Genomic DNA, 18724 nt, shown 5'->3' with positions numbered 1-18724 from the left:
TGAAGCTGTCAACTGGGGAATCATCAACTGGGATGAGTGAATAATGCACACAGGCTGAGTGTGTAGAGAGAAAAGAACCCAAAGGCAAAATCCAGGGGAACATTTATATTGGAGATTTAAGCTATTCTTATGCTATTGCTGATATTTATACAACATGCTATATATATTTAGCTCATTAGAAACTCCTAAATCTCTTATCCAAAGCCCTCTCTCTCCTTATTTCAGCTGTCTGTTGAAGTATTTTAAGTGCTTGCTCTGTAGGAAACACATAATTAAGGGGGAAGGAAATGGAAGAAAAGTCAGTGAAGAAGAGAAACAATGATTAGAACAGTGTCCCAGAGACTAAAGAGGAAGACTTGATCCATGAAGTCAAAATTCCCGAATATCTGAGGGTCATGAATGCTGAGAGATGGCCACTGGCTTTGATTATTAGGGCATTGCTGGTAAACTTGGAGAATATGTTTTTGAAAGTAAGAGAAGAAAATCTGAGTCTCAAGTGTTAAGGAATGGATAGAAAGTGAGGAAGTGGATGGATGGGTGAGGCCACATTCCAAAAGTTATGAATATTAAGGGAAAAGGAAGAGACAGATTTAATTAATTGATTAATTATTTTATTTTATTATTATTGTTTTTGTTTAAAATATTACAGATGTCCCTTTTTCTCCCCAATGACCCATTCCACACTGACCCTTCCCCTCCCCAGTCCCTCTCCCCACCATTGTCCATGTCCTTGGGTTGAGAATATATGCATATAAATTCTTTGGTTACTCTCTCACCCTCCACCCACCCGCCCTTCTCCATCCCTCTGACATTCATCAGTATGATCTATGCTTCCATGTCATTAAGTCTACTCTGTTCATCTGTTTATTAAGTTCTTTAGATTTCACATATAAGCGAGATCATGTGATGTTTTTCTTTCTCTGCCTGGCTTATTTCACTTAGCATAATTTTCTACAGGTCCATCCATACTGTCTCAAAGGGTAAGAGATTTTTTTTACAGCTGTGTAGTATTCCATGGTGTATATGTCCCAAAACATGTTTATCCACTCATCTACTGATGGGTACTTGAGCTGTTTCTAGATCTTAGCTATTGTAAACTGTGCTGCTATGAACATAACACAGGGGTGCATATATTCTTTCTGATTAGTGCTTCAGGATTCTTAGGATTCATGCCTATGAGTGGAAACACTGGGCCAAAAGGCAGCTCCATTTTTAATTTTTTGAGGAACCTACATACTGTTTTCCATAGTGGTTGCATCAGTCTGCATTCCCACCAGCAGTGTACTAGGTTTCCCCTTTCTCCACATCCTCACCAGCAGGAGTCCTTTGTTGATTTGTTGATGGCAGCCATTCTGACAGGTGTGAAGTGATACCTCATTGTGGTTTTAATTTGCATCTCTCTGATGATTAGTAACATTGAGCATTTTCTCGTGTGTCTCTTGGCCATCTGTATGTCCTCTTTGGAGAAGTGTCTATTCAGGTCCATTGCCCATTTCTTAATTGGGTTGTTTGCCTACATCCTGCTGAGTAGGATGAGTTCTTTGTACACTTTAGAAATTGGCCCCTTATCAGATACATCCTTGGCAAATGTTTTCCCAGACCATGGGGATCCTTTGTATTTTGAGGCTGTTTTCTTTTGCTGTTCAGAAGCTTTTTAATTTGATGTAGTCCCATATGTTTATTTTGTCTTTTGTTTCTCTCTCCCTAAGAAATGCATCAGTGAAAAGTCCACTACGTGGGATGTCTGTGATTTTACTGCCTATGTTTTCTTCCAGGATTTTTATGGTTTCGTGACTTACATTTAAGTCTTTTATCCATTTTGAGTTTATTTTCGTGTATGGTGAAAGTTGGTGGTCTAGTTTCATTTTTTTTGCATGTATCTGTCCAATTTTCCAAGCAACACTTATTGAAGAGACTGTCTTTACTCCATTGGATACTCTTGCCTCCTTTGTTAAATATTAACTGAATGTAATGGTGTGGGTCTATTTCTGGGGTCTCTGTTCTGTTCCATTGATCTATATGCCTGTTGTTGTACCAATACCAGGCCGTTTTGATTACAATGGCTTTGTAATATAGTTTGAAGTCTGGTAATGTGATCCCTCCCACTTTGTTCTTTTTTCTGAAGATGGCTGCAGCCATGCAAGGTCTTTTTTGGTTCCATATAAATTTTCGAAATGTTTGTTCTAGGTCTGTGAAATATGCTGTTGGCATTTTAATAGGAATTGCATTGAAATTAATAAACTGCTTTGGGTAGTATGGACATTTTAATGATATTAATTCTTCCAATCCATGAGCATGGTATCTTCTTCCACTTGTTTAAATCTTCCTCTATTTCGTTTTTCAGTGTCACATAGTTTTCCGAGTACAGATCTTTTACATCCTCAGATAAGTTCATTCCTAGGTATCTTATATTTTTAGTTGCAATGGTAAATGGTATTTTTTTTAGTTTCTCTCTCTGAAAGTTCATTTTTGGTGTATAAGAATGCCATTGATTTCCGGATGTTGATTTTGTATCCAGCTACTTGCCAAATTCTTTTTTCAAATCTAGTAGTAGTTTGATGGCGTCTTTAGGGTTTTCTATGTACAATATTATGTCATCTGCAAATAATAACAGCTTTACTTCCTCCTTTCCACTTTGGATACCTTTTATGTTTTCTTCCTGTTTGATGGCAATGGCGAGGACTTCCAGTATATGTTGAATAAGAGTGGTGAAAGTGGACATCCCTGTCTTGTTCCAGTTTTTAATGGAAATGGTTTTAGTTTTTGCCCATTGAGTATGATGTTGGCTGTAGGTCTGTCATATGTGGCCTTTATTATGTTGAGGTATGATCCTCCTATTCCCACTTTGCTGAGAGTTTTTATCAGAAATGGGTGCTGGATTTTGTCGAATGCTTTTTCTGCATCTATTGATATGATCATATGATTTTTGTCCTTCATTTTGTTTATGTGATGTATCACATTTATTGATTTGCACATATTGTACCAGCCTTGAATCCCCGAAATAAATCCCGTTTGATCATGATGTATGATCTTTTTAATGTATTGCTGGATCCGGTTTGCTAGTATTTTAGTGAGGATTTTAGCATCTATGTTCATTGGGGATATTAGCCTGTTATTTTCTTTCTTTGTAGTATTTTTATCTGGTTTTGGGATTAGGATGATGCTGGCCTCATAAAAAGAGTTTGGGAATTTTCCCTCCTCTTGAATTTTCTTAAATAGTTTGAACAGAATAGGTGTTAATTCTTCTTTGAATGTTTGGTAAAACTTGCTTGTAAATCCATCTGGACCAGGACTTTTGCTTGCTGGGAATTTTTTGATAACTGCTTCAATTTCATCAGTTCTTATCAGCCTATTCAGGTTTTCTGCCTCTTCTTGATTCAGCTTTGGAAGGTTGTATGCTTCTAGGAATTTGTTCATTTCCCCCATGTTGTCCAATTTGTTGGCATAGAGTTGCTCATAGTATTTTCTGACAATCCTTTGTATTTCTGTTGGGTCAGTTGTTATATCGCCTCTTTCATTTCTGATTTTATTTATTTTGGCCCTCTCTCTTTGTTTCTTAATGAATCTGGCTAAAGGTGCATCAATCTTATTTATCTTTTAAAAGAACCAGCTCTTGGTTTCATTGATTTTTTTGTATTTTTTTTTTTTTTTTTAGTCTCTATGTCATTAATTTCTGCTCTGATCTTTATTATTTCCTTCCTTCTACTTCCTCAGGGCTTTTCTTACTGTTCTTGTTCTAGTTTTTTTTTAGTTATTGTGTCAGATGGTCCATTAGATGTTTTTCTTGTTTTTTGAGATGGGCCTGTAATACTATGAATTTTCTTCTCAGGGCTGTTTTCATTGTGTCCCATAAATTTTGGGTTGTTGTCTGTTCATTTTTCTTACTTTCCATGAAGTGTTTGATTTCTTTCTTGATATCATTGGTAACCCATTATTATTTAATAACTTGCTATTTAGCCTCCATGTGTTTGAATATTTTTCAGTTTTTTTATAGTGGTTGATTTTTAGTTTCACGGCATTGTGATCTGAGAAGATGCTTGATATGATTTCAGTCTTCTTATATTTGTAGAGACTTGCCTTGTGCACTAACATGTGGTCTATTTCTGAGAATGTTCCATGTGCACTTGAGAAGAATGTGTATTCTGCTGCTTTGGGGTGAAATGTTCTGTAAATGTCAATTTAATCCATTAGGTCTAGTGAGTCATTTAAGGTCTGTGTTTCCCTTTTGATTTTTTTGTTTTGATGATCTGTCCAATGCTGACAGTGGGGTGTTAAAGTCCCCCACTATGATTGTGTTGCTCTCAATCTAACCCTTAAAGTCCCCCAAGAAATTTTTATACATTTAGGTGCACCTATATTGAGTACATAAATGTTTATAAGGGTTATTTCTTCCAGTTGATTGATCCCTTTAGTATTATGTAGTGAGCATCTTTGTCCCTTGTTATGGTCTTTATTTTGAAGTCTGTTTTGTCAGAAATACTTATTGCTACTCCAGCTTTCTTGTCCTTTCCGTTTGCATGGAATATTTTACTCCATCCCTTCACTTTTGGCCTGTGTGAGTTTTTTGCTCTCAGGTGGGTCTCTTGTAGACAGCATATATTTGGGTCCTGTTTTCTTATCCACTCAGCTACCCTATGTCTTTTGATTGGACCATTTATCCCACTTACATTTAAGGTTACTATTGATATCAGCTTATTTAATGCCATTTTCCCCCTTTATGCTGATGTACCTTTCTCTCATTATTCCTTCTTTTTCTTAGAGCAGTCCATTTACCATTTCTTCCAGTGCTGGTTTGGTGGTACTGAACTCCTTTAGTTTGTTTGTGTTTTTTTTGTCTTTTTTTTTGTCTGGGAAGCTCTTTATTTCACCTTCAATTTAAAATGATAGCCTTGCTGGATAAAGCAGTCTTGGTTGCATGTTCTTGCTTTTCATTAATTTGAGAACTTCATGCCACTCAATTCTGGCCTGAAGAGTTTCTGTTGAGAACACACATGAAAAAAAAAGCTTAAAAAAAAGAAAGAAAAGTAATGCTTAGAGAGAGATATGTATATTGTTGTTAATAGTGGTGAAAATTTAGAAAATAATAATAAACTAAAATGTAAAAATTAGAGAAGCTGCTGGGAGATAACAGAAGCAGAGAAAAGATTCTGAAAGAAGTGCCAGGAAAAAATTAAGGGAGAGAATAAGAGTAAGATAATAGTTGAAAATCAGAAAACAAAAATACAATAAAGAGAATAAGAGAAACTAACAATCGAACAAAAAGACAGGAATACAGAAGGGAGGATAACAAAAGAATGAAAGAAAAGTAGAAAAAGAAAAAAGAAAAGACAAGTTATGCCAATGGATTGAGAGGAGAGAGATATAGCCCAGGCAGGGAGGGATTCTTGTCAGAGATTTCGTGGAAACTATAGAGGAAAGCAGTGAACTTGGTTGTAATGATAAAGTCCCAGTCATTAAGCAGGGCTATCAAGAAAGTCTTGAGAGTAGAAGCAAGGATAAAACAAAACAAAGCAAATAAACAAAACAAAACTAAAATCAAGCTAAGCAACACAAAATTCTTTTATTAAAAAAATTTAGTTAAAAATGGTTTTTAATTTTTTTTTAATTATTATAAAATTTAAAACAGAAATAAAACAAAAAAAATCTCCCCCCTTTCTCTTCTTCCTAAGGAAAAAAGAGAAAAGACAAAGATGCACACACACAAACATAAAAACAGAAGGACAAAAAGATATTCAATCAGGGTAGTTTCTTCTGGGTCACTTGGCTGTCTGAGGCTCACTGTTTTTTATGCTGATATCAGTTCTCCTGGGATGTACTTGTGTATCACAAAATGTGAGGAGCCATCTAGGTTTGTCTCTGGTGTCCTTAGGTAGATGGTTGATCTAAGGCTCTTTGTGGACCACCTACTCTTGTCAACTATTTTGCAACATTGTAATTGCCTGGTCTTGCTCCAGAGTCTTCTGTAGAGTCTTTAGAGTGCAGGATGGCTAGTGTAGCTCAGGGCGTCACTCCCCTTACTTAGAGGTTTTGCTGCCAGGCACTCACTGTGCGAGAGTTAGTCTCTGCTCCACAGCCAGCTTCTCAGTTCCTACCTTGTCCTCTGATTCTAGTTCCCCATGCACTGGCCTACTGCAGCTTCAGATTGATTTCAGCCTGTTGCCTTTTCTGTATGGGCCATTTCAGCAGCCTTGCTTCAGTGCATTTGATTAAAAAAACATTCTTGTGAGCCCTTTGTCTGCCCAGCCCCCAGCAGGGGTTTTCAGCATTTACTCCAGTTCCCACACAACAATCCCAGAGAGTCTTGTTCCAGTAATGTCCTCTTCTGAGCTGCTCTCCCTTCCTCCTCAGGACTGTGCCCTACAGGGGTGTCTGGGGCAGCAGTAAGCCAGACCAGCCCCTTTCCCTTTGGGGGGGGGTGCTCCCAGGCTGCAGGAGAGGCAGGTGGGCTCTGCCCCTCCCTTCCCAACTCTGATTGGCTGGTTCCACCAAGCCCGCCCCTCAAACAGTCTAATGTGCAGACAACAATCCCATCCTCCGCTGTTCTGTCCACCCAGTGCACGCAGGGAAGATGGGAACCAGTTCAGCAATCAGACTCAAAAACAAGCAAAGAAAGACACAGGCCGAGAGCCCACCCTGCAGGGTCCAGCCACCCTCGTTCTAAGGTCCCTCAGCAGGAGGGGACCCAAAGTCAACTCCACACAGCTCTCCTCACCGCTGATCTCAGCAAAGCTGGGACAGCTTCACAGGCCAGCACGGTACCCCTCGGGACTGATCACCAATCCCAGCCTCTCGACACCAGGAGCTCAGGGTGGGAAGTCTCCTCCCTTCCTTCCCCTTCCCACCTGTGCCACACAGATTCAGTGCTTTCTGGGGCTGGACACAATGCCTTACAGTGAAGCAGAGGGTCCCTGTGTACGGCTGCTCAGCACAGTCTTCTGGTTCCTCACTACTCAGGTGTCACAAACTTTGGGAAAGCCTTTCCTATGGTTGGCACCCCAAGCATTAGGTACTGGTCACAGCCGCCATTAGAGGCTGTTTCCTAGGAAGAAGCCGTTCCCTCCTCACAGACTTACCACTTCCCTGGGTCCCTCTGCCCTGTGCGCAGGGCACTACTTCCCCTCTTGTCCACTCTGGGTGTGAGATCCCCGCTTTTGGATGCCTGTCTGCACTCCTGAGGGGAGGGAGCTTTGCAACCTCCAAGCCTCCAGGATCAGAGCCCAGCACAGGCCTCAGGGGGGACTCCCCTCTCCTATGCCCCCCTCTCTTACCAGACTCTGTGATGTGACTCCAGTGTTCCCTACTCGCATTATGTCCACTTAGGTAAGTTTCTTTGGTTTTTCCAAGCTGGCTATGTAGGATTTTAGAAGTAAATAGAGTCCATGGCTGAGAGCAGGGGCATTCTGCTGATTCTCACAGTGCTGCCATCTTCCTTCCTTCCAGATTTAATTTTTAATACCAGTGTGGCTGTGCAAAGGTGCTCCAGCCTGGGAATTTTATGGTGAGGATTCTATTGTTTTACCTCTTCTTGCTGATCATGATGAAGCATAACCCAAATGCCCCTGGTGTAAAAATCTGAATGTTCTAGAAGGTGGCACTGTACTAACTATTCCTTCTCCATGCCTAGCAGATTCAAGGATGGAAAACCACTCCCAGTAAACAATGCCTTTCATCTTGATCCTCTTATGTACAAACTCACAGTTCTGGAAGTGAATGTGAAGCATCCTGGGAACTACACTTTTGCTTTGAGCAGCAGCAAACGTGAACTCTACAAATATCTCATGGTTTTGACAAAAACTGATTGTCAATGGTGAGTTGTTGAGATCTGGAGTCCATGAAACAATTCCAGATTCCTGTCTCTATTGTGTTAGAAAAAAATTCAAAGCAGGAATACAATACGGACTACCTCAGCTATAAAGGGACAGGGGTTTTTAAGGTGCTTTTGGTCACAAGGTGTTTGCTGATTAGCCCTCTATGCTGACAGAATTTTAAGAGCTCTGGTGAATTCATTTTCTGTCATTTTCTGTTACCAAAGACCCTTAAAATTGGTCTATTCTTATTGAGAAAATGTAATTTTAGGTGGCGAGAGCCCAAACTCCATCTTGATAACTGTTTCTGTACATGAAATGCACTGGAAATAGAGGATTACATTGTCTTCAATGGCTTATCCTAGATCAACCCCGGCTGATTTCCCTTGAAAAGAGAACAAAATGATAAAATCAGTCATTCTGAGCACAGCCACCACTGTTTGCCTGATAATGTCCTTCAATTTTATATAGTGGCTTGAAAGCCAATGTGACTTAGCTAGTTTATCTCTTCCCCCAAACCATTTCTCTGTTTTAGTCTCTCTGTCTCTGTATTGTCTTTCAGCAGAAAACCTTCCTGCTATTATGAGTAGCCTAGTTTACCTTTCACCTAAATATTGGGTTTCTGGTATGGAGAAGTGAAGTCCATGAGAAATAAGAACCATTCTTAGATAGAATGGTCCTTTGTATTTTTAGTCTTATTTAATCACATAGCAGAATGAAAAGAAGCCAGATAGGTCCTTACGTGGCTCTAGGACTATGCCTCCCCATCTTTTCTTTCTCACCACCTAAGCTTTTCAAAGGAGCAGAGGTTGAAAGAGGGAGGGAAGTTTGCTAGATTCTTATTCAGCATCTATGTTTTATACAGACCATAGGCTATCTGTTATTTGTCCATCCTTGCCTACTATGAATGCTTCCTAGATTTCTCTGGGCCTTTGAATATCAAAAATAGTAGGCTAATTTGAAAAACTAAAAATAGCTACTACCACTATCCTCATCACTACCATAATTGCCATGGTTAGATAATTTCCAGTCTGGACACTGGGGTAAGCACTTGTTGCCTTTTTGCCACCTCTGATAGTCTCTCAATTAAGGCTTATCACTTGTCTCGTTTGCGGTCAAGTGGGTACATAATGAAGGAAAGTTTAGCCTTAGAACCTATCTCAAACCCAGATTCTCTGACTCAAGCTCTTACTGGCCATGTGCAATTCATTTAGCCCTTATGATCCTGTTTAATCATCTTTAAAATAAATATCATGATACCTGCCTCACAAAGCTGCCATAAAAATTACATGAGGTGCCCAGCCAGTGCAGCTCAGGGGTTGAGCATCAACCTATGATCTAAGACATCGCAGTTTGATTCCCAGTCAGGGCACATGTCTGCGTTGTGGACTCAGTTCCCAGGATGGGGCACGTAGGAGGCAGCTGATCAATGACTCTCTCATTGATGTTTCTATCTCTGTCTCTCTCCCTCTCCCTTTCTCTCTCTGAAATCAATGAAGACATATTTTCTAAAAAATCACGAGGTGAATAAAGTCTCATACTTTGCTATCTCATTTGCCTTATCTTTTATCAGAGTCTTTTGCCAAAATTATTGAACATTACTACTTAAGCAGCATGTCTTAGGCACCCTATTTCCCAAGAAATAGTTTCTATATCAAGTAAAGTGTCAGGACACAGACCATCATCTATTCCAACTAGTCAAATAAATGTCAAAGCCAAAACAAAGAGCAAAATTCCACATCCCTACCCACCACTATCACTTTCTTTATATTTCCTCTATGTTAAACATACTCCTTGGCTCAGAATTTCACCAGTAAGATATCTGAAGAGGAAGGAAAGATGGCAACAAAAACCTGGTAACATATTCCATCTGTCCTAGGAGGTCTTTGGTAAAAAGCTGTGTAGTTTGTGCTTTCTCAAGATCATGTTGCCTGCTTTTTAAATGCTTGTTTTTTCTCTCTTATGCTTCCAACTACTGCTTTAGTGATACCACTTTGTTAGATAAACTCAACTCAGAGTTTTTCAGGATAAAAAATATATATATGTATCTGCCCATGGCAGATAAGGAACTAAGTAAGGTAAGGGGTTAGCCATCAGCTGTCATCTCTTTCCCCATGTCCTTACAAAATGGCCTGATGAAGCTTTTTCTCCTCTTATTGCAGCACACACTTGCCTCTCATAGTCCATTTATGTCCAAATAAATGGTTGATCTGCAGGGGGTGGGAGTGGGAGATGGGGGTATAAGCCCGCAGTCTCTGCGTTGGCTCCCTACACTATCCCCTGACAACTTGAAAAGAAATATGGGCACTGCTTTTTGATTCTAAAAGAATCAGATAATGAGTCTGATTTAAGCGCCCACACAGACAGGGACGCATAGCCCTGCATTAGGGCTATGAGATACACGATTAAGGAATAGCTGTGGTTTCTCCTTTTAACCTGCACATACTCTAGTAGAATAAATAGAAAAGCAGCCTAGCAGCACAGCCTACCAGAAGTAGCCCACCATTCCAAAAGGGAAAAAAATAACTCCAAATAAAAATCTAGGAAATAGGAGTCAAGAGGAAACAACCCACTTAGGGTAGCCCAGCTAGTTCAAAGTATAGGATCATCTAGTCCCACCCCATTATTCTCTTCATTTTAAAGTTGAGGAGAGGGGCAAACTAAGGTTTAGAGTGAGAAAGTGACTTATCCAAGGTATCGTATGGTATGTTAGAAAGCAGCCAGGACTTGAATGTAAATTTTCCATGGTAGTAAAGTTACAGGCTTAGCTGTTTTAGAGACTCAAAATAACACTGACTATACAACGTGTTGATCATTTTACAGTGTATACAAATATCAAATTACTATGTTGTACATCTGAAACTTGTATAATGTTGTATGTCAATTATATCTCAATAAAAATTAACAATATTAATATAACAAAGTAAATATAATTTCTTAAATATGTTTAAATATATGAAGATCCATAAAATTTAAAAAACAACAATGACTTGAACAAGATAATACATAAACACCCTGGTCAGTGATCCAGGATGTTGTTTGTTATGCAATTCATATGATCTGAGATAGCTCTCTACCACCAAGTGGGGAAAGAGAACTCATGCTCCACCATTTAAGGGCATGACAGAGAATTTGCACACATACCAGAACTTGGTCACATGGCCACCCTAGCTGCTAAGGAAGATAGGAAACATAATTTTTAAATAAACAACCACATTCTGTTTTAAAATCTATTATTATGGATGAAAGGGAAAAGAAATAAGGGAAAAACAAGAGGTGTCTGCCATATATACTGTTGCACAAGTATAGTTCAGAGACAAAGCCCTGAACTTTGCCTTTATGTGTTTGTCCTTTGCTGTGATTCTTTTGATTAAAACTTATATCAACCTCAGACCTGGGCAGGACTGTGTTCATATTCTTAACTTCACTGTTTCATGTCACGGTAACAAAGAATAGGTGGTACTATATTTGATTAGATATGCTCATTAGTGTGACCCTAAAGACCTGCAGTCTTTGGGAACAGAGTTAGCACGGCTGGAGGGCCCTGGTGTTATCCTCAGTAGCTGCAACCTCCACTGCTAACTGGCCCCACACCCATATTTGAGGGAGATGAAATGATTGCAAGTTTAACAGCTCAATCCAAAAGTATTATGGTAACCATGAGACCATAGATTGCCCCATGGTTTCTAAGCTTCCTCTGCATAATAGCTCTTAGTATTTTGGGAGGTATGACTGGGATATGTGGCCTTGCTGAAGGGAAAAGTAGAGGGGGAGAGAAAAGGAGGGACAGGATTCACTCCACTTCCAGTTAGGAAACTATGGAAATTCCTGTTGAGGGGTCTATAAAGATGCTCCCCCCACATCCTTAACATCTGCTTTTGCTCTACCCAGCCACTTAGGCTCCTCTGGGAAAACTTCTTAACACAATATCCAGAACATTTTTAGATTGGCTCATTTTACATGAACTTAACCATAGTCCACCAGCCTCACCAGAGGGCATATCACTCTTCACAAGATCTCCATCAATAGCCAGGACAATGTAGAACCAATATCCAATTACAGTATTAATTGAAATGTGGCAGGATGGGAAAAAGCATCCCAAGAGACATAGTAGCCTTCATCCAAATCAAAGTGTTTGAAATTCTACCTCTCACTGTCACAATTTCTGTGTCTGTAGAATAAGTGTGATAACAGTATATAACCTTAGGCACTTTTCTCTCTAGGGTATTTCTATACTAAAAAAAAATAAGCTCTACCTATCTTGTGTGACTCTGAAAGGCAGAAACTAAAAATAGAAGGGAGTCAGTTTCTGGCTAAATATAAGGAAGAATTGTATCTTTGAAGTGATAAAAAAATTTTAAACTATATTACAAAGCTATAGTAATCAAAACAGTATAATACTGGTATGAATAAAGACACATAAATCAGTGGAAGAGAATGCAGAGCCCATAAATAAACCCACACATATATGGTCAATTAATTTATGACAATGGAGGCAAGAATAAACAATGGGGAAAGAACTGTCTCTTCAATAAATGGTGCTGGGAAAACTGGATAGCTACATGCTAAAGACAGAAACTGGACCACTTATCTTACATCATATTAAAAAATTAACTCAAAATGGATTAAAAACTTGAATGTAAGACCTGAAACCATAAAACTCCTAGAAGACAACATAGGAGATAAGCTCCTTGACATAAATCTTGGCAATGATTTTTTTGGACCTGACTCCAAAAGCAAAAAACAACAACAAATAAATATGACATGTCTTTCTCTGATGAGTTTTTTTTCACTTAGCATAATACTCTCCAGGAAAGACAAGTATCACATGATCTCAGTCATATGTGGAATCTAATGAACAAAATAAACTGATGAACAAAATAAATTCAGAGACATAGAAGCATGGAACAGACTGATAAATCTCAGAGGGAAGGTGGCAGTGGTTGGAGAGAGATTAACCAAAGAACTTATATACATATATGCATAACCCATGGACAGAGACAATAGTGTGGTGAAGGCCTGAGGGGGCAAGGGTGGGATGGAGGGGACCAATGAGGGAAAAAAGGGGACATCTGTAATACTTTCAACAATAAAGATAAATTTAAGAAAATAAATATGACAACATCAAACAAAAAAGCTTCTGCACAATGAAGCAAATGATCAACAAAGTGAAAAGACAATCTCCTGGCCCTGTTAGTGTGGCTCAGTTGGTTGAACATTGTCCCATGCACCTGGAGGTTGCTGGTTTGATTCCTGGTCAGGGCACATGCTGGGTTTCAGGCTCGATCCTTAGTCGGGGGCATGCAGGAGGCAGCCAAGTGATGTTTCTATCTTTCTCCCTCTCTCTTCTTCTCTCTCAAAAATCAATAAAAAATAAATAAAGACAACGGGAGAAGACATTTGAAAATCATATATCTGATAAAAGGTAAATATAAAAAATACATAAGGATCATGTAACTCAATAACAACAACAAAACAAACAATCCAATTGAAAAATGGGAAGAGGCCTGGCCAGGTGTGGCTCAGCAGTTGAGCATCAACCTAGGATCCAGGAAATCTGGTCAAGACACATGCCCAGGTTACAGGCTTGATCCTCAGTTGGGGGCATGCAGGAGGCAATGGATAATGAAAACTCTTTCATCATTGATGTTTCTATCTCTCTCCCTCTCTTTGAAGTCAATAAAGATATATTAAAAAAGATAAAAAAGGAAAATAAAAATGGGAAGAGGATTTGAATAGACATTTTACCAAAGACACACAGATGGCCAACACATACATAAAACGATGTTCAACATCACTAATTGTCAGAGAAATGCAAATAAAACCACAATGAGATATTATCTCACAATCGTCAGAATGGTTATTATCATAACGACAAGATAATAAATGTTAATGAGGATGTGGGGAATATGGAACCTTTATGTGTTGCCACTGAAATGTAAATTGGTGATGTCACTTTGGAAAACAATATGGAGGCCCCTCAAAAAATTAAGAATAGAACCACCATATGATCCAACAACTCCACTACTGGGTATTTATCTGAAGAAAACAAAAACATTAATTCAAAAAAATATATGCACCCCTATGTATATTGCAGCATTATTTACAATAGCCAAGATATGAAAACAACCTAAGTGTTCTCAATGGATGAATAAATTAAAAAGATGTGATATATATAATAATATATATAAAATATGATATAAATATATATATAGCGTATGTACACAATATATAATATTTATTATAATATATATTATATATAGTGTGTATCTATGTATATACACACACAATGAATACTACTCAGCCATAAAAAAGATGAAATATTACTCCTTGTGACAACATGAATGAACCTTGAGGAAATTGTACTAAATGAAATAAGTTATATGTGGAATATAAAAAACAAGAAAAAATAAAACTAATAAAATATTCTACATCAATTTAAAACAAAATAAATATTAAAAAAAACTAAACAAAACCCATCACTGTGTTAGTCCTCTTTCCCCCTCCTTCTCCAAATGAGTTATTTAGGACACATTGACATCTAAGTCAAGTTCAGGCAGCCTAGCAGTTCCACCGTCTCTTCCCATCTCTCAATTCTTTGCTCTCTTCTCCTAATTAGTGTCAGAATGTTTTGTGGGTCATTGAGAAGTCTGAAAAGAAGGGTAGGGCCAAGAAGGCCTTTGGAATTAGCAGTTTAGCTTTTCAAAGTTGTTCCTGTTCCTTTCAGCATCCTTCTTTAGCTAGAGAGTTGCAAGCAGCTGTCATTCACACCCTGCTGGGATGAATTTTTTGAGTTCAAATGGAGCCAAGGGAGCCAGGCAGCCACGTTGATCAGTGCCCAGAGGAACTTTGTGGGAAGGTCTCAGTCAAGGGGGCTTATCCTGAACAAGTGTGCATCTATTTCCTCCTTCATCATTACTCAAAATCCATGTGTACTTGTGACTCACAACCTCTCAGGCAGACCTTAGGAATCCCCTGCTAGGTATTGCATGCTAAAAAATTCACAAAGGCTATTTCTATCACCCTGGGAGTAGGTAAACAAGATGAGGGGCCAGAGGAATAAGGACATAGGGATTTTGTAAAAAATCCTAACTGTGTCATGGTTACTTTTTAAAATTCTCTCTCTCTCTCTATCTCTCTCTCTCTCTCTCTCTCTCTCTCTCCCCCTCTCTCTCTCTCCCCTCTCTCTCTCTTTATTACCTCCCATAACTTAAGAGACAGAGAGGAAGCAGAAATAATAGGACTCTTCTTTCCATCACTCAAAAAAATTAATTCCTTTTTTGGCTGAGCAATATTGCATTGCATATATTTACCATATTGTCTTTATCCACTAGTCTATTTTTAAAAATTTTAAAACAGTTTCATATATATTTTTTCAAATAAATAATGTTGTTTCTCTAGAATAATGATATTTTTCTAGAAACATACTGCTTTAGCAAAAATATTTTTAATGCTGAGGAAATTATGCAACATTATATTTTCTTACTACACTTCAAATGCATGTTTTATTTTAAAATTTATTTGTCAATTACATGTTACATTCACTATTATTTTGTATTAGTTAACAATGTGTAGCATAATGGTTAGACACTTGTATTCTTTACAAAGTGACTCCCTGATATTTCCACTTGTTTACTGATGTGCACTGGATTGCTTCCATATCTTGGCTATTGTGAATAATGCTGCAATGAAAATAGGGGTGTATATATCTTTACAAATTAGTGTTTTAGATTTCTTTGAGAATATATCCAGAAGTGGAATTACTGTGTCATAAGGTAGTTCTATTTTTAAGTTTTCTTTTTTTATTTATTTTATTTTTGTTTAAAGTATTACAGATGTCCGTTTTTCTCCCCAATGACCTGTTCCACCCCGTCCCTTCCCCCTCCCCAGTCCCCCTCTCCACCATTGTCCATGTCCTTGGGTTGTGCATATATGCATATAAGTTCTTTGGTTAATCTCTCCCCCTCCACCCATCCACCCTCCTCCATCCCTGTGACAATCATCAGTCTCATCTATGCTTCCATGTCATTGAATCTATTCTGTTCATCAGTTTATTAAGTTCTTTAGATTCCACATGTAAGCGAGATCATGTGATATTTGTCTTTCGGTGCCTGGCTTCTTTCACTTAGCATAATATTCTCCAGGTCCATCATACTGTCCCAAAGGGAACGAGATTCTTCTTTACAGCTGCATAGTATTCCATGGTGTAAATGTCCCACAGCTTTTTTATCCACTCATCTACTGATGGGCAATTGGGCTGTTTCCAGATATTAGCTATTCTAAACTGTGCTACTATGAACATCGGGGTACATATATTCTTTCTGATGAATGTTTCAGGATTCTTAGGATACATTCCTAGGAGTGGAATCACTGGTCAAATGGCAGCTCCATTTTTAATTTTTTGAGGAACCTCCATACTGTTTTCCATAGTGATTTCACCAGTCTGCATTCCCACCAACAGTGTACTAGGGTTCCCCTTTCTCCACATCCTCACCAGCACATGTCGTTTGTTGATTTGTTGATGGCAGCCATTCTGACAGGTGTGAAGTGATACCTCATTGTGGTTTTAATTGGCATATCTCTGATGTTTAGTGACTTCGATCATTTTCTCATGTGTCCCTTGGCCATCTGTATGTCCTCTTTGGAGAAGTGTCTATTTAAGTCCTTTGACCATTTCTTAATTGGGTTGTTTGTCTTCCTCTTGCTGAGTGCTATGAGTTATTTGTACACTTTGGAAATTAGCCCCTTATCAGATTCATCCTTGGCAAATATGTTTTCCCAGACCTTGGGGTTCCTTTGTATTTTGAGGCTGTTTTCTTTTGCTTTGCAGAAGCTTTTTAGTTTGATGTAGTCCCATATGTTTATTTTTTCCTTTGTTTCTCTTGCCCTAGGAGATGTATCAGTGAAAAGTCCACTACGTGGGATGTCTGTGACTTTACTGCCTATGTTTTCTTCCAGGATTTTTATGGTTTCATGACTTACATTTAAGTCTTTAATCCATTTTGAGTTTATTTTTGTGTAGGGTGAAAGTTGGTGCTCTAGTTTCATTTTTTTTGCATGTATCTGTCCAATTTTCCCAGCATCACTTATTGAAGAGACTGTCTTTACTCCATTGGATACTCTTGCCTCCTTTGTCAAATATTAACTGACCATAATGGCGTGGGTCTATTTCTGGGGTCTCTGTTCTGTTCCATTGATCTATATGCCTGTTGTACCAATACCCGGCTGTTTTGTTACAGTGGCTTTGTAATATAGTTTGAAGTCTGGTAATGTGATCCCTCTCACTCTGTTCTTTTTTCTCAAGATGGCTGCAGCTATTCGGGGTCTTTTGTGGTTCCATATAGATTTTCAAAATGTTTGTTCTAGGTCTGTGAAATATGCTGTTGGTATTTTCATAGGAATTGCATTAAATTTATAAATTGCTTTGGGTAGTATGGACATTTTAATGATATTAATTTTTCCAATCCATGAGCATGGTATCTTCTTCCACTTGTTTAAATCTTCCTCTATTTCTTTTTTCAGTGTCATGTATTTTTCCGAGTACAGGTCTTTTACATCTTTGGTTAAGTTTATTCCTAGGTACCTTATTTTTCTTAGTTGTGATGGTAAATGGTATTGCTTTTTTAGTTTCTCTCTCTGAAAGTTCATTGTTGCTGTATAATAATGCCATTGATTTCCGGATGTTGATTTTGTATCCAGCTACCTTGCCAAATTCTTTTATCAAATCTAATAGTACTTTGATGGAGTCTTTAGGGATTTCTATGTACAATATCATGTCATCTGCAAATAATGGCAGTTTTACTTCCTCCGTTTCAGTTTGGATATCTTTTATGTTTTCTTCCTGTCTGATGCCTATGGCAAGGACTTCCAGTACTCTGTTGAATAAGAGTGGTGAAAGTGGACATCCCTGTCTTGTTCCTTTTTTTAATGGAAATGGTTTTAGTTTTTGCCCATTGAGTATGATGTTGGCTGCAGGTCTGTCATATATGGCCTTTATTAGGTTGAGGTATGGTCCCTCTATTCCCACTTTGCTGAGAGTTTTTATCAGAAATGGGTGCTGGATTTTGTCAAATGCTTTTTCTGTGTCTATTGATATGATCATATGATTTTTATCCTTCATTTTTTTTATGTGATGTACCACATTTATTGATTTGTGGTTGTTGTACCAGCCTTGCATCCCTGGAATAAATCCCACTTGGTCATGATGTATTATCTTTTTAATGTATTGCTGGATCCAGTTTGCTAGTATTTTAGTGAGGATTTTAGTATCTATGTTCATCAGGGATATTGGCCTGTTATTTTCTTTCTTTGTAGTATCTTTATCCGGTTTTGGGATTAGGGTGATGCTGGCCTCATAAAAAGAGTTTGGGAGTTTTCCTTCCTCTTGAGTTTTCTGGAATAGTTTGAATAGAATAGGTGTTAATTCTTCTTTGAATGTTTGGTAAAACTCACCTGTAAATCCATCTGGCCCAGGACTTTTGTTTGCTGGGAGTTTTTTGATTACTGCTTCAATTTCATTAGTTGTTATTGGCCTAATCAGGTTTTCTACCTCTTCTTGATTCAGCTTTGGAAGATTGTGTGCTTCTAGGAATTTGTCCACTTCCCCCATGTTGTCCAATTTGTTGGCATATAGTTGCTTATAATATTTTCTTACAATCCTTTGTATTTCTGTTGGATCTGTTGTTATATCGCCTCTTTCATTTCTGATTTTATTTATTTGGGCCTCTCTCTTTGTTTCTTAATGAGTCTGGCTAAAGGTGCATCAATCTTATTTACCTTTTAAAAGAATCAACTCTTGGTTTCATTGATTTTTTGTATTGTTTTTTTAGTCTCTATGTCATTAATCTCTGCTCTGATTTTTATTATTTCCTTCCTTCTACTTCCTCGGGGCTTTTCTTGCTGTTCTCATTCTAGTTCTT

General features: G+C 38.2%; 1 pseudogene across 1 annotated transcript in view; it reads left to right on the top strand.

Moving 5' to 3' along the window:
• Window positions 1-18724, top strand: part of LOC308550957 (vascular endothelial growth factor receptor kdr-like) — a 104937-nt pseudogene that overhangs the window by 59337 nt on the left and 26876 nt on the right. Inside the window, exon 6 of the transcript in view lies at window positions 7628-7807. The product of the transcript in view is annotated as a vascular endothelial growth factor receptor kdr-like (transcript). The remainder of the gene's footprint in view (window positions 1-7627; window positions 7808-18724) is intronic.

The sequence above is a fragment of the Miniopterus schreibersii genome (genome assembly GCF_964146895.1).
Source record: "Miniopterus schreibersii genome assembly, chromosome: X".
Lineage (NCBI taxonomy): Eukaryota > Metazoa > Chordata > Mammalia > Chiroptera > Miniopteridae > Miniopterus > Miniopterus schreibersii.
Note: the sequence above shows the minus strand (reverse complement) of the source record. Positions and strands in the feature narration are given on the sequence as shown.